Here is a 13,473-nt window from a genome sequence, read left to right as displayed (position 1 = left end):
TAATGTCCAGTTGACAATAGTATGTGACATTTGGAAAGTTAAGGGCATTTAAGGAATACGTTAATGTCAAGTCGTCAGTGTTATAATATAATGTGAAAACCAGGTCGTCGGAATCCCAATTCGTAGGGTTTTCTCTATCTATACCTTTCTTCTGGATCCGAGGATGCGGACGAGGGAAGAAGACGACGCTATGCTATCATCGTAAAAAAAAAAAAAATTTGTGTGAGAGAGATATATGATTATGTGAGTCAAACTCCATCAAAGTTTTAAAAATCAATTTTTGAAAATTACTCGCCTCTGTTTTTTAAAATTTTGTGAAAAAATTCTGTGAAATGGGATTCGTCTGTCGGTACGAGGTTCAACCGTTCTTGACGCCTTTACCGAGAGTAATTGAACAAAGAATCAATAATGTTTTTAACTAAGTTCAATTATCTAAATTATCCTCTATTTTTCTAAAATGCACATAGAATCAAGCATGTGCTATGAAGTTTTGAAAATATGCACATTTTGAATAATAAGATGTTTGCTTTGAGATTTTGAAATTCTTGAAAAAGGGATTCGTTGGAAATCAGGAATTGCATTGAAAATAACTTTTGAAGGAAAAATTGATTCTCAGAAAGATTGAAACTTTGAGAAAATCGATTTTTGATATTTGAACTGCTTTTTCTGAGAAAACTAATTTCTAAAGAGGTTTTTTGAATTATGAGAAAACCAAATTCAGAAGTAATGCAAAGATTTTGAGAAAATCGATTTGTGAACTTTGAAAATAAAATTGAAAATGTTAAAACATTAGAAAATCATGATTTGAACTTGAAAAATACTTGAAATATCATTTGAAAACTCAGAGTTTTTGGAAAAATCAATTCCTGACAAAGACTTACAAAATTTTGACAAAATCGATTTCTCGAAATTAAATTGAAAGCATATGATTGTTTGAAATGATTGAAATGAATGGATATAGATTTGAAAGATACTTTCTAAGAAAATCCTTTTGAATTTTTGAAAAATGCAGTGCATTTTTGAAGTTAGCCTAAGAATGTATGTTGAATGTGGCTAATAGGAAGATCACAAATCTGAGTTTCATTCATATTCTAACTATAGCCATAAATACGAATTTCACCAAGTTTGTTAACTCCCTAAGAGCTTGTGCACATACCATTCGTGTCAACCATATTAGATTTAGAAAAATATGCATTAATCATACATCAAATATTGAAATTATATGAAAGCAAATTATATTCAATGCATCATATTCTAAGCAGAAATGTAACTCTTATTCCAAATTTATTTATAATTTACATCACTAATTGAATTTAAACAAAGGAAAACAAAATTAAATACAGCCTTGAATATCCCTGCAAAACTAGAAAACTTGTTAGTGAAGATATGTTGGCTTTTCTAGATTTATGCAATAATATCTATAAATTACTGGATTTACCTAGATATAAGCCTTTTTGCATATTTTTCTAAGATAAACACAATGAAATATAGAATAAAATTGAAGAAATAACAAATATAAACAATTTTGAAATTCATAATATGATGGAAATGACAAAAATACCCCCCAAAACAAGACTATGGTCTTGAAACCAGGGTTTTTAGAAAATATTTTGGTAAAATTTTAGAAAATATGCAATGTCTTAGCATGATTGTAAACATGAACTTATATGAAGAAAATTAAAAATAACATAAAAACATGATTTTGCCAGTGTTTCAGGATCCTGCGGGCACCCTGTTTCGCAATATAATTGATTCAAGCATCAAATGAGTTCCAAAATTAATAAAAATTGACACATGCACTTCTGATAACTTTAAAATTAAATTAAAATTATAAAATCTATTTTTGACATTATTCCAATACGAAAATTGTACAAAAATCCTAAAATATGTTATTTTTACCTGTGGGCACGTACCTATCCCAGTGTCGAACCTGAATCAGGGGTCAAATCACCATGGAAATTCATAAAATTTGACAGAAAAATAATAGACAAAAACAGAGATTCTTCCTTTTACAGATCAAAAAAATCATCTTCGGTTAGAGAGATATCGTTCCGACAATCTGTACTTAAATTTTACGAATATAAAATATGCTAAAACAAGTACTTCTGGTTTTGGGTACAGAGAAAATTAGTAAACTTCATTCAAAATTTTTGAAATTTTAGCAGTGAATAGCAGAAATACAGAGAAAGAGTTCCCTTTTTTACAGATTGTCAATCGGATCTTTGGTTAGGGAGATACGATTGACACAAGTTCAAGCATAACAAGTTTTAAGACATTGATCTTACTTTTTGACAAAGAAAAAATAGCAGACAAAGATAGAAAAATATAATAAAATTACAAAAAAAAACAAGGCATTAACACGAAGTTAATGCAATTTACGGTTTGCAAATCGGACCTCGGATGATAGAAATATCACATATGCAACTTATACCTGAATATCAATAGCGATTTTAAATAACAGGAATCATGATTCGACTTTGTATTTTTCTGATAGGGTTTCCGAACCTCAAAACCTCCGTTTTTTTTTTACAAGGACTTACTAACAAATCTGTGGACTAAACATAAAAAATTTAAAATTTCCCACTGAATATTTAAACATGAAATAGCATGATTTCTATAAACCTAAAATCAAAACATACGAAAATATAATAAAACACTAAAAAAAAACTGATTTAAATATGGAAACTAATTAAAAATACATGAACAACCTAACAAGACTTAATTTAATACTGAAATATATGAAATAAACACTAATATAATAAAAAAATATAGGGAATCCATGGATGGAATTGATTTACTCTTTGAAAATATGGATTTAGCCCATTTAACGAGCAAATATCATATTTCACGAGTTAAGAACATAGAAAACGTACCTCTAAACGTTTCTAACGGATTAGAATCCTATAAAACATCCTCAAACTGAGTTAGATCATCTTCTTGAATCGATTTTGGTGTTTTTGGATGAAATCCATGGTTAAAAACCATGAACAAAGGGGGCGCCCATGGTGAAATCAATTAAAAAAACATAAAAAATAATAAAAAAACATGAAATAAAGCATAGAAAATTACCTTGGGGGTTGCAACTGCAATGGAGGAAGAAGGAGATGCTGGAGAGGAGAGAGAAGCTCCAAGATTTCAAGAGAGAGAGAGTAGGGGTCGACCCCCCCCCCCCCTTGGCTCTATTTATAGGAATAAATTCGGTTTTGGTTTAAAGAGTTTGGAAAATTCCGAACTCTTTCTTAATTTGACTCCTTATGAAAGGCAATTTTCAAGAGAGATTACTATCCCACCCCTAGCCCTAACTACCTAACTAGACCTCAAATTGACCTAAAAGACTTCCAAATGTGGCGCCACCTAGTGTGGGCCCACATTTTTTTTTAAACTTTAATTTAAAAGTTTAAAAAACACTAGTTAAAAAACTAAAAGAAATGGATTTTGAAATTGGTTTGAACTCTTCTAAACCTCTAATCTAACTAGGACACTGACTAACCCTGACTTCTTCAAATGTTGCGCCACGCTGAGTGGGCCCCACTTGAATTTTCAAAAGCGATTTTAAAACTTGTAAATGAGAGGTTTTTCAAAAGAGATTAAAAAGTAAACTTGAAATTGAAAGTTTCAAAATGACATAGAGTCCTGACTGGGTCAGAATTCCTCCAGATATGGCGCCAACTAAGTGCCCCCCACATCGAAGTTTTGAAAAAATTGAAAAAAAAAGACTGAAAATTGCTTTGAAAGGGGGTTAAAACCGGCAGATGAAATTCAAAGGTTTTGAAAATAGAGTTTTGAGCAAACTGAAACTTTGGACCAGAGTCCTGAACCAATTAAGACTCTAAGATTTTAGATTTTTGAAAGCCAAATGAATAAGTTTTTGAAATTTTTTATCAAAACTGGTAAAATAAGTCAGAAAATACAGTCAAGGTTAGAGTTCTAACTCAATCAGAACTCTGAAATAGAGTCCTGAATCAACTGGAACTCTGCAAAAATGACTTATTTTTTTTGAAAAATAAGTTAAGAAGGTGAAGATGGAGGTAAAACAAGATTCAGAATAGTCTTTATCAAATTAGGACTCTGAGACAGAGTCCTGATCGGACTGAAACTCTAGATTTTGAGTCTTTTCGAAAAAATAGATGAAAATTTTTGCAAAATCAGTGAAAATAGCAACAAACACTGAAATCAAGACAGAGTTTTAATCCAACTAGGACTCTGGGAGCAGAGTTCTAATTTGATTAGGACTCTCAAAATTCTGGATTTTCTGAGAAAACAGATGAGAGGATTTTGGAAAACAAGTGAAAATGAGGTAAATATTGAAGTCAGGTTAGAGTCCTGGTTCAATCAGGACTCTAAAGAAGAGTCCTAATTCGATTAGAACTCGAAGAATTTTGATTTTCTGCAAAGCAAATGATGAGAATTTTAAAAAGGATTTTTGAAAACCAGTGAAAATAAAGTGAGAAAATGAACTCAGGATAGAGTCCTGATTTGATCAGAACTCTGGGATAGAGTCCTGATTCGATCAGGACTCTGGAATAGAATCCCAAAATTTTAGAACCCTGTGATAAAAGTGTAACAATTTTAAAATTCGGAAAGATAAATGAAGAGATTTTGCAAAGATTCTCTCAAAATTGAAATCAGAGTCAGAGTCCTGATCCAACTGGAACTCTTCGAACAGAGTCCTGATTCAACTAAAACTCTGAGTTTTTGACTTCTCTTTGAAAGATTTTGAAATATTTGATTAAAAACAAGTAAAATATCAACGAAAAATAGAGTCCTGGTCTTACTGAAACTCTGAGAAAAGCTCCAAATCTGACTGAAACTCTAGAATTTTGGCTCTTTTGAAAATCAGATAAAAAAGTTTTGAAAACAAGTGAAGGACATGAATAAATGATGAAATTGAGACAGAGTCCTGATTCGATTAGGACCCTGAGAAAGAGTCCTAATTCGACTGAGACTCTAGAATTTTGGCCAAAAATGGAGGAAATGGACAAGGGATATGACTACATCTGGTTTAAAATCAAAATGGAGTCTTGCAAAAGTTTAAAAAAATGAAAAGACAAAGTCCTGATTCAACTAGGACTCTGTGTTTTTTGAAAAAAATTATAAATGAAAGATTTCAGAAGTGACACCACCTAAATGGGTCTTATCTGAGATTTGAAATCAATTGAAATTGAGTTTAAAATGAATCCAGATTGTTTTTCTGAAGAAGATGTCTTTGAAATAAGAAATACAAAGCCCTGGGGGTTGGCAAATGGTAGAATGTCGATTCAAAACCCAGGTTTTTTAATTTGATTTCGAAAGAAAAGTTTTAAAACTCGAATTTGGATTCAATATTTTGAAAACAAAAGTGCTGGATCCCGATAATGAGATGCAATGACATGCAATGCCATAAAATGCAATGAAATGATATGCCAAATGCATACAATGATATGCAATGACACATAAAGTGTAAACACTGAGTGAGGGTGAAAATTTGGGGTATTTACAGTCTCCCCACCATCTCTCTCTCTCTCTCTCTCTCTCTCTTGGTTGTTGAGTTGTCTTTGTTGTATTGGACTATTGCAATGTATTTCTCCAATGATACAGGGAACCAAGAAGACACCTTAATGTCCAGTTGCCAATATTACGTGACATTTGGAAAGTCAAGGGCATTTTAAAAATTTAAGTGGATTGTCATGGCCTCATAAGAGCTGAGAAAGATGATGAGCTGCTTCTGAATGAGCCTGTTAAGCTCTCAGAATGGTATGGGTTAATTCAGGATGGAGATTTTGCAAATTTTAGTTGTTTGGCGTCTGATTCTCCATGTGCCCATTTGCATTTTCTCCGCTTGTCTGATAGGAGCAACTAGTGCACGTCACCTTGTGTTGATATTGATACGTTGTAAGTTCGAATCCCAATGGTATTGTTGTTAATTGGCAGGGGTCTGCCCAACTTCAACTCAGCTTGCCTTTTGAAAAAAGAAGAAGAAGTCTTAACTATCCAACTCATGACTAGGGATGGCAGTGGACCGGAAGAAAGTGGGGCCTCGCCCCGCCCTGCCTCGCTTCGTTTGTACCGGGGATGGAGGGCATGAAATGGGGATGGAGGCGGGGATGAAGGTTAAATTTCATCCCCGTGCGGGGATGGAGGCGGGGATGGACTGACATTTGCCCCATCCCGCCCTGTTAATAATATTACTAAAATACCTTAAATAAAAAATAAAACTACAAAATATAAATACTCCACTTACTAAACCTAACCCTATATATTATCAGTCGGAGCCATCGTCGTTCAGAGGAGAGAGAGAGAATGTAATTTTTTTTTCTCTTATACCATATATGAGAAGTTGCAGCCAAAAGCCCCATCAACCTTCCGGTTACACAGAATGTTGTCGGTGAGGCTGCCGGTGAATCGGTGACCCCCTGCGAAAGACAACCCTCTATCTCGGTGACAACCTAACTGCAGAAACCCTAGCGAGAAAACCCAGCCGACAAATGGATTTAGGGTTTCGACTAGCATAGCGGTTCGGTGATGATGAAAATCTGGCGACCCTTCTCTACAGCCAAAGGTGCCGGCGAGGCCGCCAGCTATCCACGACGGAACCCCCTTCTAACGAAGGGGTTCCATCATCGACCACCCGATCCTGAGGCCGACTGAAAACACCACCGGCGAACGACGATGCTCCTGCTCTGCCAGCGATGTTGACGAGGTCTCTCGCGATCGTCGGCCCCCTCACCTCCCCGACAAACGCCATGAAAGTAAAGGGTTCTAAACGAAAGAAGGTTGCAATTTTTTTTAACCATTCCATCGGCAACCAATCATGGTTGTCGGTCGCCAACCTAGGTAGCCGACTACGAAGATTGGTCGATGATGACGATGACCACTATTTGCCATTACCGATCTGCCGATGGAGGGCCATTTCACTTTCTGATTTCTCAAAAATCAAAAGCCTAAAAAAAAAATGAGCCAACGCCCTCTGATTACAAAGAACGGCTTCGGTGAAGGCCGACGGTGATGGGGCAGGGGTGGGAACGAGGATTAATATTTTGAGACGGGGCGGGGGTGGAGGCCCAAAGTCTCCCCGGCCACGGGGATGGACCGGGATGAATGTTAAATTTTTTAGACGGGGCAGGGGTGGAGACCTTGTCCCCCTCCCCGCCCTGTTCCACTGCCATCCCTACTCACAACGAGCTCCAGTGATGACTTGACACCAACAAAACAAAAACAAAAATGTGTTTGGCTAAAGAAATTGAGCTCATGATGAACCCACCCAATCAAAACCGGCATACCTCGAGCTGGTTCATTTAGAAGGAAAATCACTTTTAATGTTGAAAGTAATAGGGGACGAAAAATAATTGTTGTTTGTGAGCTAAATACTATGTCACAGTGACTCGCCATTTAGAAGTTGTGCCATGACTGACACGAGTCGGACATATTGGCACCAAATTGGTAATTTGTAAAAAATGCAATTTGGTGCTATCAAATGTTAGGTGTGCATATGAATTAGACCAACTTATGATCTTAGTTAAAAGCATATGATGGCACCAAATTATATTTTTTCAATTTAGTAGTTCGACCTATGATTTATCATTCATAGACATTGGCAAGATTCTTTTTATTTAGCAGAACCTTTAGATGGTATGGTCTTCATTTTAACAGCGAGGTTACCCTAGCCTTCAAAAAATTTTGGCACTTACACATCAAAATCTTTGCAACATAAGCTAAAAGCTTTGATTAATGTTTTTGGCCAGCAAAAATATTATTGATGTCAACATTAAAATGTTTTTTCTAAAAAAAAATGGGTCAGATGGTTGGGCTTGGGGCTCTACCATATGGCTCACCCCACCGTCAAAACCCCTCAGCGGACCCTTGCCCGCCAAACAGCTCAAATTTGTTTGGTTAGTTCATCATGAGCTCGAACTTGGCTCGACCTGCCTCGAGCTTGAGCTGACCCAAATGATTTGATCTTGAACACTATTTTACTGGACTTCCTATGGTCTCCAAAGCGTAAGGAGGGATATATTTGAAATTAACAGAAAAATGTCAAGGAGATATTGGGAAGTGAGAGCATTGAAAACTTGCAGGCGAAGGTAACCACTGAAGGCTTTGTCTTATGGAAAATTTCTTGGGGTCAAGATGTCTTTTTTTTTTTTTTTATGACGAGAGACCCTCGCCAGGAAAACCCTGAGTGGAGCCCCACGATCAGTGTGCCTTACGTGACCCACTTCTGAAAGCTACCGACACACCCTTGCTTCAATGGGGTTTGATTTGGTACCTTCAAACTCAGCACCCTCGCAACCACGCTGCTACCACTCGGGCAACACCGTCCTTGGTCGCTCCAGTGTTAGCTGACTTAGGGAGAAGGTGTTGAACCCTTCGTCCCAAGTTTGACTCCCACTGGTTGTGCTATGCCTTTTACGTGTGGGCTTCAGTGTTGGTTAACTTCATCATTAGAAAAAAAAAGTCATTTTCAAGCATTAATATGAAATTTACTGTTTGATTAGGTCTTTATCTTTAAGTCAGCAGCTTGTTAGGGAATTCTTTTCCTTTGTTTTGCTCTAGTACGTAACATGGGAATTGTTTCAGATGCGTTGTAATATAAGCCGTTTGATATTGGCAATCGAACGTTCTAGATGAAGGGTTTTTCAATGGGCCAACTGGTATCGGTGGCATGGGTTTAGATATCCAATAGAATCAATTTGGTTACTTAATTGGCTGGATTTAAGTGTAGGGATGGCAGTGGACTGGGGAAAATGGGGCCCCGCCCCGTCTCATTCTGTTTAGATGTTAATAAAAAATGGACTTACATGTTCTCTCACTTCACTTCATCCCCGATCCCTGATGCCTGTTAGTAAAATAATTAAAATACTCTTCAACGGTTTGACCTCTTTCTTTAGGGTGGACCAAGGAAAAACGGGGTCCTGCCCCATCTAGCCCGGTTTGAACCGAGGATGGAGCTTAAAATCAAAACCCATGTAGAAATGAAGGTGGGAACGAAGGACACAATTTTGAGATGGGACGAAGGTAGAGACCTTGGCTCCCCGCATTCACCCCGGTCCACTTCCATCCCTATTAGCGTGTAGCTTTCAATGTCAAATTAGTTAATTAGTCTTAAACCGGATAACGAAGATTCCCAAACCATAACTACTTACGACACGTTTCTATTCCACGGATAAGAGCTCCACTGCACCACCTACTGTAAACCCTCACCTTCTCTCAAATTTTTTCTCTAAAAAAACTGTAAAGCCTCACCATAATGACAAATCTTTTGAAAATTTCATGAAAAATTACAAGTTAAAAACAGTAATTTCTCATTATTTTTCATCAAAAAATAAATATCATGTTTTAAATGTGATATTTATGTTTTTATCTGCTATTTATCATAAAAAAATGATTTTTATTTTCTTTTATTTATACAAATTTATTTATTATAATTTTTATTTATTTTTATTGTTGAGATTTTATCAACAAAAACACGAGATTTACAAGAATATATATATTTTTCATGAATTTTTCGAGAATTTGCCGTTTTTTTACTTGGGTCACTATCCTCACCCCACAAAATGCAAAATGGAGGACCCACTTGTTAAAAACAAACTCCTCTTTCCATGGGAAACAAGAGTTCGTGTTTGTGTCGTTGCAGTGGGCCCCATGGAAACGCATGAGGTATTGTGGTTGGATCTTTGTCACAGGGAACCCGGGACAACCAATATTTTAATAGTATTTTATTATTTTTTAATGTTTAAACACTCGGATAAAAAAACATTTATGACCCTTAAAGTGGCAGCAGACACTGTAAGGACTTATTTATCTCGCTCACCAACTAGTAGAGAAATGGCACGTTTGCTTAGACCCTTATGAGAATCATTTTTCATCGTTTTGGAGAGTATGATTCTTAGAAGAACCAAAATCTCACGTGATTGCAAGTGTGAGAAAATAGTTCTCCTATGGTTGCGTGATAACGAGACGAAAGGGAAATGGTTCTCCAATTTTGAGAGAAAGCGAGCCAGTGGGTTGACCCCATGACTCATTTTTCTAGAGAGAGATTCTTTTCTTATTTTGAATATTTCTCACTCTCCCAGACCGAGCTTTCAAATTTGGTGGTTGATAGTTTAGAAGGCCACTTTTGTCTACCAAACTAAGTTCTTTGTCACGTACATAGAAATGGCCAATCAGCCTTTGTATTTCTTGCAAACTTTTGTCGCAGTGAAATAATCCGGTACAATGACTAAGCTTGATTGTGGTCGGTGCATAGATAGCAGGAAAAGAAATAGAAGAAATAGATACGAGATGTGGTGTAAAAAAAGTGAGGAAACAAGTGAAAATCAACAAGAAGTAAGAGAAAAATGTTAAGCACAAGGGAATCAATTTGTGAAAAGAAAGCGGACATTCCACTAAAGAGAATCGAGTTTTTCAAAGCTTTTTCTCATTTTCGAGAAACGAAGAGTTTCCGCACTTCCTACACGAGCTTTTCCATGTAGTAAGAAGCTTCTGGTAACTATGGGCCGTTGTTGAAAGCCTTTTTTTTGTTACTATTGTTTGTTTGTTTTTGTTTTGTGCATATTCAATGAGGTTGGGTGCAATATGAAAATTTAGTATACACAATCTCATAGGTTTATTGTATCTATGTTTTTACTTTTCATAATCTTTTACCTTTATGAAAATTTGGATCGCTTTGTCTCTCTCCTTTGTTCATCAGGTGGGGGCGACCTTTCGAATGTCACCAAGTTGACAAGACATCACAAGTTCAAAACCCACAGCTGGCATTTCTTTCCGCAAGGTTGACTATAGATGTACTCATAGGTGGGACAATGACAAGCTCAAAGGTTTTACCAATTAGAGGCCAGCCAATCAGTGATTTGGGGTGGGGGGTGGGGGGATTTCCTTGGATTATCCAATATATATATAGGGGAATGAAAACATCCCCAGTGGAAAAATCTTGACTGTACAGATGCGTTCAGCATGATGAATTTACTATAAATGGATACTTAGATCATGAATTTTGGATAGAAAAAATGGTATTTGGAGCATCAAAAATTTATGAAATTTGTACGGTGTTGATTTTGAAACTTATAAAAACCTATACATACATCAAAATCAAATGCTCGAAGAACCGATTCCTATAAAAACAAGCATATAGATCATATCTGTACAGTTGGAATTTAAACAAAAAATACCAAAAATTCAAAAAAATATTCATTGAGAAGGTTTTTATCTCTCTCTCTCTCTCTCTCTCTCTATATATATATATATATATAGAGAGAGAGAGAGAGAGAGAACTAAACATATTAGGCCCAATTTATGGTTCTGCCTCATTTTGTCTTGTAGGTTTTAAGTGTTTTATGATAGATCTAAACCATTAGATGTGTTTAACATGATCAATATAGTGGGAGTTGACTCTTGGATCATGTTTTTTCGATAAAAAAACTTGATTTCATGGGCCGAGAAAAACTGGTACCTTCGTAGCCATTGATGTTGGATCACCAGAAAACCTATATACAGTTCAAATTCTGGTGATCCAAAAGTTGGTTTCTGCTTAGACGTGAGAAAAATACCTAAAACTATGATTTTTGAAAGGGCCTAACGAGACAACGAAAAAGGGGGCCTAAGGAATGCATTACTAATATATATATATATATATATATATATATATATATACAATAGCAAGGGCTTGGAAGCATGATTGAGGTTGGTTATGATTGAGTACAATGTGTCACCCAATTTAAGTAAATGCTACCGGTGCTAGCAATATGTAACCCCCCTCCGACGAAAGCGTCGAATGGGATAAACTTCAAAAAAAAAAAGGAAACAATGATTTTCCTTTTAGGGAAACCGCATTGCAAAATTCACGAGAGTGAGGTTTATCCTCACCCTGCGTGAGGGCCAGGCCCTCCTTCTCGCACCAGACGAGCGGCAAAGGGAGAAAGGAGAGCGGCAGGGAGAGAGCGAAAAAAAAACCAGACCTACCAACACCAACGACGAGGTAAGGTTCCTCCTCCTCTTCTCGTTCTTCATCTTCTTCATTCTTTTCTTTTCCGGTGAGTGAAAGCCAACAACCATGGCTGCCGATGATTTATAGAGAAAAAAATAGGAGAGAGAGAGAGAGAGAGAGAGAGAGAGAGAGAGAGAGAGAGAGAGAGAGAGTCGGCCGACACCGTCGACCAACCCCTCAGCCGCAGAGAAAGAGGGAGAGGGCTGACAACGACCAACCCTCTGCGATTGAAAAAAAAATGAAAGAGGCTAAGCCCCTTATGCTTTTAGGGTTTGTGTTTTAAAAGGAGACTAACTCGATCCGAGAGTGACCCAAACTGAACCGGTTTGGTCTGGGCGCGACCCAGACCAAGACAATATATATATATATGTATGTGTGTGTGTGTGTGGCCGGTCAGACCGAGACTGAAGGCAAAAAAAGGGTTACATTTGAACCGGTTTTGATCCACTCAGGTTTGACCAAACCGGTTCGGTCTGACTGGGTCTCGATTCTTATACGAATCCAGTTTGGTCTGGATCAGACCAAATCTAGATCCGGACTGACTATTCTGGATCCAGTGAGACTGTTTGGATCTAGATGAGTAATATGTCTGGATTCAGTCAGAGTGTTCTGGATCCAGTCAGACAGGGTTGGATCTAGATCATAAATGGATCTAGATCGGGTTGTGAGATAGTCTCGAACTATAAATAAATCTAAAATGACCAAAATACCTTTTTGAGTACCTAAGATCTAATTCGATAAAATGAGCATAACTTTGCACCCGAAACTCAGAATTGAGTGAGGTTTGGTGCGTTAGACTCGTGTTGCAAGGGGGAATTAAAATCAATAATACATAAATTGAGGTTTCATAAGTAAATTTAGGAGGAGTATTTTGGTAATTCTGTAAGAGGTTTTGTGCATTAATGCGAGTATGTTTGTGTAATGACCAGATCATACAGTTAGAGCATCTTGAGACTTGATTTTAACTAGAGCACAATGTTCGCACTGAAAGTAAGAGATATTATGAGCAATTTTTAGATGTGAATGAATATTTTTATGTTGCATGTTATTGTAATGTTGTAAATGAATATGATTAGCATGATAGTTTCGAGTGAGACCGTGACATGCATAAAATTTTCGTGCTTGACATTGTGAGTTGATTTCATATACCTGTTTAGTGTAATGTGTTATTAGTTATGGTATGTCATACTTGTTAGAAAGAGATTATATTTGTAATAGCATATCTATGTGATTATCATGCATTGCGATGAGTTTATATAGATTGGAGTCTCATTTATTCTATTCGTGTTATGTGAATGAATATATTGAGATCAACATGCATAACCCCTTAAATATCGGAAGTGGCGACCTATGGCAATGTCTACCTGGTTCGCAGCTAGAGTGCATCCAATGTAACGCCCCAAAATCTTAACTTGGAAAATCCTTAGATTTTTAGAGTTTTTTTTTGAAATATTGCGCAAGCGAAAAACTATAAGGGAAGATAGTTGAAAATTCTGAGCGGGTTATAGGGT

The sequence above is a fragment of the Nuphar pumila genome, chromosome 12, assembly GCF_984573655.1.
Source record: "Nuphar pumila chromosome 12, dmNupPumi1.hap1.1, whole genome shotgun sequence".
Taxonomy (NCBI): Eukaryota; Viridiplantae; Streptophyta; class Magnoliopsida; order Nymphaeales; family Nymphaeaceae; genus Nuphar; species Nuphar pumila.
The sequence above is the reverse complement of the archived record's forward strand: the minus strand, read 5'-3'. Positions refer to the sequence as shown.